This window comes from Oncorhynchus keta, chromosome 32, assembly GCF_023373465.1.
Source record: "Oncorhynchus keta strain PuntledgeMale-10-30-2019 chromosome 32, Oket_V2, whole genome shotgun sequence".
In the NCBI taxonomy this organism is placed as follows: domain Eukaryota; kingdom Metazoa; phylum Chordata; class Actinopteri; order Salmoniformes; family Salmonidae; genus Oncorhynchus; species Oncorhynchus keta.
Window position 1 is genome coordinate 26,732,616 of NC_068452.1, and position 16,786 is coordinate 26,749,401.

The window sequence follows — 16,786 nt, forward strand, 5'->3', positions numbered from 1 at the left end:
CATCAGGCAGGATGTGGCCCAGAAGTTAATTGACAGCATGCCAGGGCGGATTACAGAAGTCTTGAAAAAGAAGGGCCAACACTGCAAATATTCACCCTTTGCATCAACTTCATGTAATTGTCAATAAAAGCCTTTGACACTTATGAAATGCTTGTAATTATACGTCAGTATTCCATAGTAACATCTGACAAAAAAATCTAAAGACACTGAAGCAGCCAACTTTGTGGAAATTAATATTTGTGTCATTCTCAAAACTTTTGGCCACAACTGTACTGTTGCAGCAGCAAACGCTTTTATGATGCATAAATTAATTGTATTTTCTTTTCTCATTGACAAATAGAATGTGGTTGTTAATCAACTCTGGCTTTAAATTCCGTTGACACGTTCTGTTTATTTTAGTTCCTGAAGTTAGGATATTTTTTAGGCCAATACAAAAACGTGCCACTAATTATTTGTACACTCTTGAAAAAAGGTGCTATCTAGAACCTAAAATGGTTATTTGACTGTCCCCCTACGAGAATCCTTTGAAGAACCCTTTTGGTTCCAGGTAGAACACCTTTGGGTTCAATGTAGAACCCTTTCCACAGAGGTTTCTACATGTAATCCGAAAGGGTTCTACATGGAGCCAAAAAGGGTCCTTCCTGGAACCAAAAGTGTTCTCCTATGGGGACAGCCGAAGAATCCTTTTGGAACCCTTTTTTTTCTCAATATTGTAGGTCTTGAAGTCTACATAGCATTGACATCCATCCCAGCCAGCAAGAGCTAGGAACAGGGAGTTAGATGGAGGGGGTTAGGGGGGTGGGTGGGGGATGCACTGCTAGACACTCCAAATGGATACAGCCTCGTCAGGAATGCCGAAGAATCGACAAAGCCTTGATGTGCCAGCAAATAGTTTCCAAATTCCAAAGTGGTTAGTGATTGGGCTAATCTTGTAAAACTCATTGAGCCCTGGTGACCTGGGCTGTTGGCTGTTTTTCAAACCATCAGGCAATCAGCAGGAAGGAAGGCAGCTCTGGAGTGTCTGGGGGTCAATGTGCTGCATTTCATGTCTGTCCCCAAAACACAAAACCACATACCACTGGGCTGAAGTTAGAAGGCAGAAAGAAGAGGGGGTGCAAGGACGTCAGACACCGAAGACACTTGAGACCAGAACGATGAGTCATAGTTTGGAACCTTGATTTCCCTTACTCATACAACCCTCTCTGTCAGCTCCCTCCCTCTCTCCCCCTTTTCCTGATTTGTTCTCCCTCACAATTGCCCACTCCACTCTATCCCAAGGAAAACAGTCTTGGGCTGAGTATGCTGGTTCTTCAACAAAAAAGAGCATGACAGTTTTGGACCATGGACCGATATTGGTCCCGAAAGGAAGGCAAGTTTCTCATACATAAAATTAATTCCTCACACACTATTTGCCATTTTCCATCGCTCTCCTCTCTTTTCGTACCCGATCAACTCTCTAATCCTCACCTTTTTATCATCTTTTCTCATGCTCTCATTCAGAATTGGAGATACTGATGTTCTGCAGCTGTTGTCAACAGGACCTGGTAGTCCTCATACATTTACAGAAGTCTGTCTGACTTCATCAGCCCCCAAATCCATCGTTTACACCCACTACTCCTCCCCCCCCCTCTCCATCCCTCCCTATTGGCTTCTGTGGTTCCAGCACATTCCACATCATGGGAAATGGATTTCTTCACTGATCACTTATTTCCCAGGCAACTATGAAAACCTCTCCTGCCATTAGTCTCTATTTGTTCAGTTCTCCAGCTGCCAGGCCTTCCTGAAGTGGGCGTCAGTGAAACCACAGGCACATCCACGAAACCCAGAAGCCTTGGTGCAAAGTTGAAGTAAAATATGAACTGATGATCTGAGGATGAGAACAAACAATATCCACATCGTTGGGAGGTTCAGAATCGCCCAGGATATCTTTGTAGAGTGGCAAATTCTGGCAAACATACTGGACTGTTTTTATGGGACACCATGTATGCTGGTTGAGGCATTGGCACATAAAGCACTGTTGTTCTAAAGTTTTGAGTGTAGACTTGACTGTCACAGAGTGAGGTCTGACTAATTCTGCGTAGTTTTTGGTGGCTGTGAAGTTTCTGTTCCCATGGTCTTCAGGTCCTGATCCCTCAAGATGATATCGGTGCTCCCACTTGACCCACTTCACTCATAAACCAGTCAGCAGGCCAGACTCCAATCAACCACTTACAGAAGCAACTGAAGTCAGTCAAGGGTAAGTCAAGTTTAAGAATGCATAACACATACAGTAGTAACACATGGTAAATGGATACATAGATCAGTCAAATTATACAGAATAAAGGGTCTTGGTCTGCATGTCTATGCATTCCTTTTGCATTTCTATCTATTCCTTAATTTTCCCGTTTTAGGAAGTGCTATTCACTTGGACTCCTTGTGTAGTCATTTATCCACACATCTATGATCTTCTTCATACACTCTGTGTGATGTTGTGGCCCATTAGATCTGCCTCAGGGTAGCCTACAGTGGTTGGGTACTAATGGGGTGTGATCTCCACAGTTCACAATCGCACTCACACACATGCACACAGACACACACACACACACACTGTTTACACAGTGGGAATGAGAGAGGAGTTGAAAAGGACTGATGGCTCCTTTGTGACCACTTAGGGGATCATATATTTTTACGCTCCACTGGCGGCTTTTGAGTGCGGGAATGTGTGCTTGTTTGTGTGTATGCATGGACGCATGTGTTTCCTTTCAATTGGACATGAGTTCTGTGCCAATATGTTGTACTGTGCAAAATATGTTTTGATGAGGTATCTATGCAATACCAGTTGTCTTGTCATGATTTACATTAATGAGATGAGTGTACATATACATGCATCACCTAAACAAACCACCTGAAGTGTGATAGACCCTAGAATCGAAGGGATTGAAGGGGATTGCTGGTGACAAATGAGCAATGTGATGTCATCTGACACCCTGATGTAGAGAGTACAGATGCAGCCTGGGAACAGCAGGCCCTCTTCACACCAGAAGCTCTGAGGTTAAAATGCGAATCTGCCGAGTTCAGAGACTGGGGGGCTTTTCACTTTCATAGGCTGATAAAATATACACACATTTGCACAAATGCACTAGCATATACACACACACACGCATGCACGCACACACACACACACACACACACACACACACACACACACACACACACACACACACACACACACACACACACACACACACACACACACACACACACACACACACACACACACACACACACACACACACACACACACACACACACACACACACACACTGGCCTGGGAACAGTCACAACTGCTTATAGGATCCTATTGTTAGTCATATACACCCACAGTCGCCGCTGCGTACACAGCACTCACACATGGGAATGTACACAGTGTTGAGTATCTCTGTTTTGTAAGAGTGATTTGCTTTGATGGCCTCAGGCTGACACTGTAGTTGTTTTCCTGTTGAGATTTAGCCATTTTAGTTTGAAACTAGAGGGGGTTTAGAGCTGGACCCATGCCCGTCACACAGACAGAAAGAGAGAGGGAGAGCTGGAGCTGAGCAGAAATTTCACATCCAAAATAAAAGCTTGGAATTCTGTCAACCAGTGTTCCATTTCTTTTAAGGGGAGCCACATGAGCTAAATAAAATGAGGGAAACGTGGGAGGGAGAGGGAGAGGGAGAGGGAGAAAAAGACGACAGAGAAACAAGAAGAGCCAAGAGACATGCATAAAAAGAGGATAGAGCAGGGAGGATGGGAGGCTTTGGGTATGCATGAGAGGAGGAAAGTGAGGGAGGTAGAGGGGAAGGAGGGCTAGTAAAACAGGATGAGAAGTCTCTCAGACAGAAAAGGGATTTCTCCTCAGGAAATTACTTTCACACAGTTTTTACAGGCTGCCAAGAAACACTTTTAGTAGCTTACTGTATATGGTTGTACTACAATAGAAATACACAAAATTGTAAGATATGAATGTTTTGTTAGTTGATTGTAATAGGAACGACTGCTCTGACTTAATTTGGCTTATCATACTAATGTTACTGTTTAATGTGTGTATTGCTCTTTTCTACACACATAATTCCAATTGAGTGCTCACTGTTGCAAGTACATCAAAATACTTGTGGACATTAAAAAGTGCTTTCCCACTAATTTTAAACAAAATTCAATGCAATGACGTTGAATCAACATGGAAAACGGATAAAACTGATTGAATTTGCAAAAAGTAAATAACGCAAAGACATTTTGGCAATGTTTGTATTTTTTCCTTAACTTCACTAGGGTAGGGGACAGCATTCGGAATTTTGGATGAAAAACATGCCAAATTAAATTGCCTTCTACTCAGGCCCACAAGCAAGGATATGCATATAATTAGTACATTTGGATAAAAACACTCTAAAGTTTCCAAAACTGTTCAAATAATTTCAAGGTTTTTGGTTTTTGGACATAAAGATGAACTTTATCGAACAAAACACACATTTATTGTGTAACATGAAGTCCTGTGAGTGTCATTTAATCGCTGTTTCTGACTTATGTGAGCCCTCTCCTTGGCTGGAAAATGGCTGTATGGTTTTCTGTGACAAGGCGCTTACCTAACATAATCGCATGGTGTGCTATCTCCGTAAAGACTTTTTGAAATCGGACACTGTGGTTGGATTTACAAGACGTTTATCTTTAAAATGGTGTATAATACTTGTGTGTTTGAGGAATGTTAATTATGGGATTTCTGTTGTTTTGAATTTGGCGCCCTGCAATTTCACTGGCTGTTGTCGAGGTGGGACGCTAGCTTTTACATTTTTTTCCTAACTTGTACCAGAGAGGTTTTTAAACTTTTATCCTAAATCCAATGACATATTTAACATTTTTGTTGATATCACGTTGCATTCACATTAGATGACAATTCAATGAAATGTTATTCAAAACATAACTTTGAACTGATGTCTATGTCTAGTGGATTATCTTTAATGAAGTCATATTGTAGAGTAGTTGTGCTGATGCTGCACTATGTTCATACAATCATCTATCCACTGCACCCAGAGCATAAATCGAAGTGGCAGACCAGTATGCATCAGTCACCACTCCGCAGACCTCATCTCTCAGTTAAGACAAATTATTTGTGTGTGATCACCAGCATGAAAACAGTTTTGAATTATGTTCCATCGACCATCTCTTTAGCCGACCAAACAAAACAATACCAAGAATATACTGTAGTAGAGCATGGGCCAAGTACAGCATGGTCAAGGGCAGGGGGCATAATGTAGGTCTATGCTTGCTTTCCAGTCCCCTACTGTGTCACACCCTGACCATAGTTTGCTTTGTATGTTTCTATGTTTTGTTTGGTCAGGGTGTGATCTGAGTGGGCATTCTATGTTGTGTGTCTAGTTTGTCTGTTTCTGTGTTTGGCCTGATATGGTTCTCAATCAGAGGCAGGTGTTAGTCATTGTCTCTGATTGGGAACCATATTTCGGTAGCCTGTTTGGTGTTGGGGTTTGTGGGTGATTGTCTCCTGTGTCAGTGTTTGTTCCACACGGGACTGTTTCGGGTTTACACGTTTGTTGTTTTTGTAGTTTATTCATGTATAGTTTTCTTATTAAAAACAAACATGAATTTCAACCACGCTGCATTTTGGTCCTCCTCTCCTTCGACGGAAGAATCCCGTTACATACTGGTCTGTTCAAAGCCTCTTCAGCCCTTACTAAAACTAGCCACTAACCTATATCTAGAACAGTCAATCAAATATATAGTACAAAACTGGTGGGATATGGAAAAATACATCAACATATTTTTCAAATACAAATAGTTAATTTCTGTATTTTCCTCTGCCACTCATCCAGGGCTGCCTTGCTAGGTGTGCTATTAAAGTGCATTAGGAGAGTTGTGGAGAGCAGTGCTGGAGTCACAATCCCTTATGAAATCCAGATGTTCTCCTGGAACGTAGGGGACAGCCAGGGAGGGGAGGGGAGGGATGTACGAGGGGGATAAAGGGAGACCATGGTGGTGCCATTGGGGAAACTTCACTTCGGACCCAGAGTCAAGGGTTTACTTGCAGGGTCTGAGAATTATGCAGCTACCGCTCTGCCATAACCACACTGTGGATGGGATCGCATTGCACAGTCTGTGATAAAATAGGAAGAGGGGGATCATAGCTATGACAGACTCAATTGGTCTCTGGTACACTGAAGGTTCCTAGTACTAGCGTAGTGAACCCATTCATTGTGTCACATACATTTCCCCATCAGATTTATTTGTCCTCTTTGTGTAGCAGGAAGAGGAACTCCTCAGTTTGACTCCCATCCAGACAGAGACAGTGTGTGCGCATGTGTGTGTGTGTGTGTGTTTGGTTTTACTAACTTTGTGGGGACCAGAAGTCCTCACAAGGATAGTAAAACAAGGAAAATTGTCAGGGCATTTTGCAGGGTCTCCACAAAGAACAAGGCTATTTTAGGCTCAGGGGTTAGGGTTAAGGTTAGAATTGAGATTATAATTAGGGTTAGGGTAAAGGCTTAGGTTTAGGGTTAAGTTTAGTTTTAGGGCTTAAGGTTTAGGGTTAGGTTTAGGGTTAGGTTTAGTGTTAGGGGTTACGGTTAGGGTTAAGGGTACAGTTTAGAGTTAGGTTTAGGGGTTAGGGAAAATATAATTGTGCAAGGGAATACATTGTTTGGTCCCCACAAGGATAGTAAAACAGATGTGTGTGTGCGTCTGTGGTTGAAATAATAATGTATGGAAAGGTTGGGTTAGGGGGTACATACTAAGGGACTGTGGGTCCGGCCTTTGTTTTTGTTTAGACTGCACCCCTATTTCCGTGAATTCTGACCGGTCAGGAAGCCATGCTTGGCTCAGAGACAATGGATCATTGTGCTGTCCAGCCACCGCTTATGTCAGGCTAAAACAGGAAGACTGACTTGAGTGTGCACAAATACACATATACTCAGACATGCACACTCATGCAGAGACACAGATTGAAAAGTTCACGCACACACACTGAGAGGCTGTGAGACTCTGAAATTCCCCTCTGTGTTTTTACCGGGGTCAGATGATACACTGAACATGACTTGACAGATGATCTGGCACAGTATCGAGCCCTCAAGGTATCCTGCAATCCTTCCCTTTCCACTACTTTTCCTTCTTCCCTGTACAACTTCTTCCGTACAATTTTTCCAGGGAAATTCAGACATAATTTAGGCAGGTCACAGTTGTAAATGAGAACTTGTTCTCAACTAGTCTACCTGGTTAAAAAAAGGTGAAATAAAAAAAAGAAATAACAAAATACATATTCTCTATCAAAGGTAAATAGTCTCATATGCACTTATAGTAGGAGATGCTCACTTTAACACACCAATCAACAGATACACTACCGTTCAAAAGTTTGGGGTCACTTAGAAATGTCCTTGTTTTTGAAAGAAAAGTAAGTTTTCTGTCCATTAAAATAACATAAAATTGACCAGAAATACAGTGTAGACATTGTTAATGTTGTAAATGACTATTGTAGCTGGAAACGGCAGATATTTTATGGAATATCTTTTAAAATTATAAACTTGGATTACACAACATGCCATTTGAACACAGGAGTGATGATTGCTGATAATGGGCCTCTGTAAGCCTGTGTAACACTCGTCGTGGGTGGAAGAAGAGGAGGACCAATGCGCAGCGTGGTAAGTGTTCATATTCTTTAATGAAACAACTGAACACTGGAAAAACGAACAGTCCTGTAAGTGGAAGAATAACACAGAACAGAAAATAATCACCCACACCACACAGGTGGGAAAAGGCTACCTAAGTATGATTCTCAATCAGAGACAACGAACGACACCTGCCTCTGATTGAGAACCATACCAGGCCAAACACAAAGCCACAACAATGAAAAAATAACATAGACTACCCACCCAACTCACGCCCTGACCATACTAAACCAAAGACATAACACAAAGAACTAAGGTCAGAATGTGACACTGTAAATATTCCATTAAAAAATCAGAAATTTCCAGCTACAATAGTCATTTACAACATTAACAATGTCTACACCGTATTTCTGATCAATTTGAGGTTATTTTAATGGACAAAAAATGTGCTTTTCTTTAAAAAACAAGGACATTTCTAAGTGACCCCAAACTTTTGAACAGTAGTGTATGTTTTACTGACACACCACAGAAACTAGAGAACCAGGTTTCACCAGTCAAAGGTGGAAGAAGAAGGGGGGGATTGAATGGACGGGGTCAGTTGAAAAGAGAACCCAGTTGAAAAGAGTGGACAATAGTGGAGTGGAGTCTTCCAGTTTGAGTCATGGGTGAGTCATAGAGAGACAGTGGTTAATACCCTCTACCTTTTTCTATATTTGGATGTCTGGTCAAGAGTCCATTGTATGAAACAGCCCATTGTGTGCCTCAACATGCACACATTCATGGTCCAGACACGCACACATCAAAACAGTCCTTCAACCGTTGTGCTGGATGCGTTAGTGCACTGTGGTTCATTGTGTGAGATGTTCCCCGACACAGTATACTGAAGTATGAAAATATGTCTGTCTAAAACATTAATGTACAAACACAATTCTTAAATAGTGTCACTCACCTAATTATAACAGATAAAATGCACACAACAGCATAACCTGCTGTTACCCTGCAACCTCCCATTCCGTCCCCACCACACTCTTCCTAATGTCATGATCCTCATGAGAGATGACACTTCTGCTGTTACCCTGCAACCTCCCATCCCGTCCCCACCACACTCTTCCCATTGTCATGATCCTCATGAGAGATGACACTTCTGCTGTTACCCTGCAACCTCCCATCCCGTCCCCACCACACTCTTCCTATTGTCATGATCCTCATGAGAGATTACACTTCTGCTGTTACCCTGCAACCTCCCATCCCGTCCCCACCACACTCTTCCTATTGTCATGATCCTCATGAGAGATGACACTTCTGCTGTTACCCTGCAACCTCCCATCCTGTCCCCACCACACTCTTCCTATTGTCATGATCCTCATGAGAGATGACACTTCTGCTGTTACCCTGCAACCTCCCATCCCGTCCCCACCACACTCTTCCCATTGTCATGATCCTCATGAGAGATGACACTTCTGCTGTTACCCTGCAACCTCCCATCCCGTCCCCACCACACTCTTCCTATTGTCATGATCCTCATGAGAGATGACACTTCTGCTGTTACCCTGCAACCTCCCATCCCGTCCCCACCACACTCTTCCTATTGTCATGATCCTCATGAGAGATGACACTTCTGTGCCTGTTTGACTTTATTCCAGATTCAGGGGGAATCTCTTGGGCCAAGGGAATGTGAGGAGGGAGATGTTTGCCACCAATAGTCATGAAAAATGTCCCTGTGTGACCTTTAACTGTTGACCTGTGACTGAGGGTCTAGACCACTCTGAGACATTTCTATGTCTGGCTTCTCTAATACGCACACGCAAATGTGTGTATGCCCGTGCTCACACACAGTAACAGACACACACTCATTGGCATATTATCTCTGATAAAGAGATTGGCCCCCTCGATAAAGATGAGCAGAAAAAGACTATATAAAATAAATAATACAAATACTGAGCTATACATATATCATTTTATACTAATGCAATTGCTCAGGTGGGAGGACAAAGAGACCAGAGGTGGCGGGTTGGGATGTAAGGTTTGAGCATAGCCTTAAGGTAGGGCAGGGCAGGGCAATTCCTCTTGCTGCTCCATAGGCAAGTACTGTGGTCTTGACTATGTTAATGTAGATAAAAGAACATTTGATCTGCATTAACATTCTACTTTTTAAAATGAATCTCAGTTTAAGGAACTGTATAGTGTATAGTAGCACTCGGTATAGTGGCATTTCATGGCATCCTTTTTCACTGGGGTATAAAAATGAGGTAACATGCCTGTAAAATCCATGTGTCATCCATCACCATTTGGAAAAAGCAAAGAGCTCACAAATGGAAAGAGACTAATGGTAGTTGACTTTCATAAACCAGGCAATGGGTACAAAAAACACAGTGCCTTCAGAAAGTAATAACACCCCTTGACTTTTTCTACATCTTGTTGTGTTACAGCCTGAATTTAAAATGGATTACATTGAGATTGTGTGTCACTGGCCTACACACAATACCCCATCATGTCAAAGTGGAATTATGTTTTCAGAAATGTTTACAAATGAATAAACAATTAAAAGCTGAAATGTCTTGAGTCAGTAAGTATTCAACCCTGTTGTTATGTTAAGCCTAAATAAGTTCAGGAATAAAGATGTGCTTAACAAGTCATGTAATAAGTTGTAATGGACACACTCTGTGTGCAATAATAGTGTTTAACATGATTTTTGAATGACCACCTCATCTCTTCATCTCACACATACAATTATCTGTAAGATCCCTCAGTCAAGCAATGAATGTCAAGCACAGATTCAACCACAAAGACCAGGGAGGTTTTCCAATGCCTTGCAAAGAAGGGCACCTATTGGTAGATGAGTAAAAACATGTATATTGAATATCCTTTTGAGGAATTAAACTTTGGATGGTGTAACAATACACACAGTCACTACAAAGATACAGGCGTCCTTCCTAACTCAGTTGTCGGAGAGGAATTAAACTGCTCAAGGCTTTTACCATGAAGCCAATGGTGACTTTAAAACAGTTACAGAGTTTAATGGATTAATGTGGATGGATCAACATCATTGTAGTTACTCCACAATACTAACCTAAATGACTGAGTGAAAAGAAGGAAGCCTGTACAGAATAAAAAATATTCCAAAACATGCATCATGTTTGCAACAAGGCTCTACAGTAAAACTGCAAGAAAATGTGGCAAAGATGTTAACTTCATGTCCTGAATGCAAAGCGTTAGGTTTGGGGCAAATCCAGCACAACACATCACTGAGTACTACTCTGGCTGCATCGTGTTATGGGTATGCTAGTCATCGGCAAGGACTAGGGAGTTTTTTAATAAAACAAAACAGAATAGAGCTAAGCACAGGCAAAATCCTAGAGGAAAACCTGGTTGAGTCTCCTTTCCAACAGACACTGTGTGACAAATTCACCGTTCAGCAGGATAATAACCTAAAACACAAGGCGAAATATACACTGGAGTTGCTTACCAAGACGACATTGAATGTTCCTGAGTGGCCTAGTTGAAAATCTATGGCAAGACTTGAAAATGACTGTCTAGCAATGATCAACAATCAACTTGACAGAGCTTGAAGAATTTTTAGAAGAATAATGTGCAAATATTGTGCAATTCAGGTGTGCAAAGGTCTTAGAGACTTAGCCAGAAAGAATAACAGCTGTAATGGCTGCCAAATATGATTCTAACATGTATTGACTCAGGGGTGTGAATGCGTATGCAAATGAGATATTTCTCTATTTAATATTTTAAATACATTTGCTAAAATGCCCAAAAATATGTTAACTTTGTCATTATGGGGTATTGTGTGTAAAAATCAATTTAATCCATTTTGAATTCAGACTGTAATACAACAAAATGTGGAATAAGTCAAGGGGTATGAATACTTTCTGAAGCCACTGTATACCACTTACCACAATTAGGGCAACAATTATGTTTAAAACTACTGGAACAGTGGTGAACTTGCCTGGTATTGGGACCCAAGTGTATATTGTCCCCATGCACAGTGAGGAAGATGGTTCAGGAAGGAAAGAAATGTCCAAGAGCCACAGTTGGAGAATTACAGAACTTGGTCGCATTTTGGGGTCACCAAGTCTCCAAATCTACAATTAGACGCCACCTCCATGCCAATAGGCTATTTGGAGAAAAAAAAGCCTTTATTGACACACACACGCACACACACGCACACAAATGTGAACAACTGTAGTTTTCTAAACAGCTTTGGTACTTGTATTGGAACTGGGTGCTATGGCCAGATGAGATGAAAACAAAGCTCTTTGGCTACGGCAAAGAAGGATGCATATGCAGGAAAGAACCTCATACCTACTGTAAAATATGGTTGTAGATGTTTGATGTTATGGGGCTGTTTTGTTTCCGATAGACCTGGGGAAGTTTTTTTAAGGTCAATGGCATCATAAACTATACCAAGTACCCAGACATTTTAGCCAAAGAACCTGGTTGCTTCTGCCACGAGGCGAAACTTGGCCACAAGTGGATCTTCCAGCAAGACAATGATCCCAAGTACATATCAAAATCCACAAAGAAATTATTAATTGACCACAAAATCCACATTTTGCAATGGCCATCTTGGTCTTGAACACCAACCCTGTGGTTTGAATTGAAGAGGTCAGTCCATAAGTGCAAACCGTTGGATATCAAAGATCTGGAAAGATTCTGTATGGAGGAATGGCCTAAGATTCTTCCCAATGTGTTTTTCAACCTCATGCAAAAAAAATGTTTAAAGGCTAAGTGCCGTTGTCCTCGCAAGGGGAGGGGGCACAAAGTATTGAAAACTGGGGTGTGAATAATTTTGACACTACTCTTTTTGAGATTTTTCTAAATGACTTGTTAAAGGACCAATGCAGCTGTTTTTTAAAATGTCAATATCAAATCATTTCTGGGTAACAATTAAGTACCTTACTGTGATTGTTTTAAATTAAAATGGTAAAAAATAAACAAATATATCTTCTTGCAAAGAGCAAAATCTCAAGCAAGAATTTTGCCAGGATTGCCTGGGAGTGGTCTGAGTGGGTACGGGAAAACTGAAAACTAGCTGTTATTGGCAAAGGTTTGGAACTCTTCCTTAATGGTCTATTAATGATGTCACCAAAAGTCCATTCCAAAAGTCCATTCTCACAATTTCCCAGTCTCATGCCAACCTCAGTGTGGAAATATACATAAAACCTGGGAAATTGTGTTTTTGACTGGACTGAGCCTTTAAACAAAATATGTTTCTGAATTGTATAAGTACCAAATACAATTATTTCCCCATTTTTTTTGGAGCATACAATATAGCTCAGTATTTGTATTATTTATTATTTAGTCTTTTTTTTGTTGCTCATCTTAATCAAATGTGCCAATAATTTCAGCTGCAACTGTAACTGGTCAGACAAGTATTGCTGTTCCATTTTCAACATTACTGGGGGTCTCTCTAATAGGAAAGAGAAAAATGTCAGTATTTATTGTATTTGGCCTTGCTACAGCTTTCCATTTCTGTTTGTGTGCTTTTTCTCAAATGTGCCTAAACCCATTTAACACAACACTAAACATGTGGTTAGAAAAGGCACATTCTAAAATCAAAATGTTTCATGAAGTCTGAGTGTTTGTAATGATCGTTATAAGGAGTGGACCAAGGCGCAGCGTGGTTTGGGTTCATAAAAATGTATTTAAATGTGAACCAGCAACAAAACAATAAAGAGTAACAAACAAACGTACAGCCTTGCAGGGATCAAACGCAACAATACAAAAACAAGATCCTACAAACAACAGGTGGGAAAAGGCTGCCTAAATATGATCCCCAATCAGAGACAACAATAGACAGCTGCCTCTGATTGGGAACCATACCAGGCCAACATAGAAATACAAAAACTAGACTACACACAGAAATAATGCAGTTCATATGTGTGGCAGTGCTTACTTTTAGATAACCATGCATGCATCATACATCCTATAATTTAAAGGTGAATTACAACCACATGTTTCTGGAAAGAAAGTGATAAAGATATGGCTGGAATGAGGGTAATATTGAATAAGGTGATGTTGGATGGTGCATTTGCGTGCATGCGCAAGGGGTGTACATTTTGGGTAGAGGGTTGTTTTCTTGTAGGTGTGTTTCTAAGTGTGAGTGAGGGAGTTATTAAGACAAATAAGGTATCGGATTTCAACCAGTGACCCCTCTGCAAATTCTCTAACTATACTGTACAAACTGAACCACTAATGCTAATATGCTCCATTTTTAACTGGGCTTTATGTTACAGTCTGCGTCCTGCGCTACACAGGGCCTGATGGAAAACACAGGCGGTCTGTGGATGTGGCTGCTCTGCTACCCATAGCTCTGTGCCCAGATCCCAGTATAGTGTTCTGTGGTTAGCAGAGAGGGAATGTCCTGGAATGGTTACTAGATCTATAAAACACAATGGGTTGAGTTTAATAGTGTTGGATGGTTTTTATGATTGAAAATGTAGTTTATAGTGAGGAGAAACATGGAAGGAGAGTGAGAGAAGTTGATATTCTCCCTTTGTCAATTTGAAGTGCATTATGTTCCCAGATCACAATTTATTCGTTCACTCTTTAATGGTAAGTCTCATACTGTATACCCATATTGACCAGTTCATCTCATTAACACTGATTAACGTTTGTGATGATAATCGTCAATCCTAAAACTGGCCATCCACGACACATGTAGACAGTGGAGTTGGAGTATGACCTCTGATGTCTGGAGCATTGAGGAACAGACACTGTTTAGGTAACACACACCCACTCAGACATACATACGCACATACACACACGCGCACACACAGCAGCAAGACATTTCACCTTGAGGTGGGTTTCTGCACATAGCGCACAGCTGTCTTTGTTGCCAGTAGTTGGACATATACATTATACAACATTGTTCAGATTACTTTTGGTCTTCACTGAAATGTTTTATATTTAATTGTATCTTTTCATCCATTTTTGGTTTTTAAACAATTTAACAATGGCTGGCTCAAAGTCTCTGATCCGTGGCCTTTATATTTCAATTGGCAGCTGTCAGCTTCTTAATAGTGCTTTGGTGAATGACCAGTTCATTCAAACACTGTTCTAATGGAGCCACTGTTCTAATGGAAGTTCTATGACCTACACACACACAAGTATATATATAGTGCAAAATAAGGGTTCTTTGGCTTTTAACCATAGCGGATCCCTTTTTGGTGCTATTTAGAACCTTTTTTTAAGGTTCTATAAAGAACCATACTCATATACATACAGCACCAAAAAGAGTAGCTATGGTTATAACCCTTTTTGGTGCTATATAGAACCATTTTAATGGTTCTTTATAGAACCTTTATGGAGAATAGTTATATAAAGAACCTTTCTCAATCTCAGAGGTTCTACAAAGAACCTTTTGGATAACCATGCAAGTTTTTCAAATTCTGGTTAGGCATGTCATACAAGTAATATTTCATAGGTGATATTATTGTGTTATTTGACAAGTTGGATCAGGCATGCCAGCTCTGGAACGCCTAGGGGTCACTGAGGGGAGAATTGAGAACAACTGATTTAGTCAACAGTTCTCAATTGACACAAGGCCATACGTGAGTGTGTCTTTCACAAGACACCGTCACTGGCCATAGTCATAATTAACATGTAAAAACACAACACAACAGGTTAGATCAACTTGAATGATTCTCTCACTCATGGTAAAACCACACCCCAAAATATTCAAATGAACTGAAACCCCTACATTTTAATTATCATAAAAAGATGAACAAGCCCTTTTCTGAACTGCAAAGAACCATTAAAGGGCACAAACCCTTACCAAATAATCCTTGAGGAAACCTATTTTCTAAGTGTGTAACCCTGTATTTTTATTATTTATTATTCACCACAGGGTTTGAACTTGTTGCCAAGAAAGTGGACTGAACTTATTTGTGTGAAGTATATCTGTGTTTTGTAATTGTTGGCTGAGCAGCCGTTGACAAAGCAAAACAAAGAAGCTCACCCCTCAGCCAACATCCTGTTTCCTCTGAGCTTGTGAGACCTGCCCAATCATTTAAAAAAACTATACAGACTATAATTGTTACTAATTATAGGACATAGGAAATAATGTGGGTTAAGTGAGAGTGCTAAGCTATTTCACAGTGCTGTATTCTCTCACTCCAACTTTTATAGACATCTAGAAATGCAGGGGGGGCAGCACGGGATCTTGGGAAACTCCTGCTCCTTTCCTGTTTACTCTCAGTGCTTCCACTGTTAGGAACGCATGCCTTAGTGAAGTGCATTGGCTTTTTTTGAGGAGCAGCCACTGTGTCTCCAGGATATCATTATTTTTCTGACTGACTGAGCTTGGTGACAGCCAGAATGCTAGAAGCTATTGTGTTATCTGGACTGGAGTGAGCAGCTGCTGAGACACCTGACCATCACAGAGTTAATGGCTTTTGAAAGATGTCACTACCCAGCTGACTTATTTGAATCACAAATAACTCTGGGTGAATCCATTGAAAGAGAGCCCCTCCAACTTTTGAAAACAGTACATAATGCCCAAAGAGAGCCTCCTCTGATGGGCTGAGAAATGTTCTCTCTGTATAGATGCATCCAATGTTTCTCTCTTCTTTGTTTTTCCTCTGACTTCTTTTTGTTTAAATAAAAAAATCCTAACACTGACACTCTGGAGCCTCCTTGGTGTTGTTGCATCTTTTGTGTTGATCTGAATCTAAAACAGGAACATGCATAATCTCTTCCACATCATAGGGTGACAATTAGAGGAGAATAAATTGCAGAGCAAGATTAGAATTTACTCTTTTGTTCTTTGTCTTTGTCCCCCCCAAAAGTGAGGAAAGACACATTCTTTGTGGGGACAAAGGGTTGATTCTGCTGCAGCAGAGTCGACAGTGAGGCCCGAGTCAGAGATGGGGCCGTGGGTCTACTGGGTGAAGGCCAGTGTGGTTGTGCTGGACTGGGACAACGTATTCCACCACTGCAGCACTGGGCTCTGGGGCTCTCTCAATGCCCTCTCTGTTTCTGTCACCTCAGAAATTACAAGAATGATGTCCCCTCTGGGCCTGGCCTGTGGCCGCAGTGCTTCTGAATGTGAGAAGCAGGGGAGGGCTTTGAGAAAATATGAGAACGGAAGAGAGATGGGGAGGGGGGAGAGGACGTGCTAAAGTGGTTTCAAACATCTATTTCTG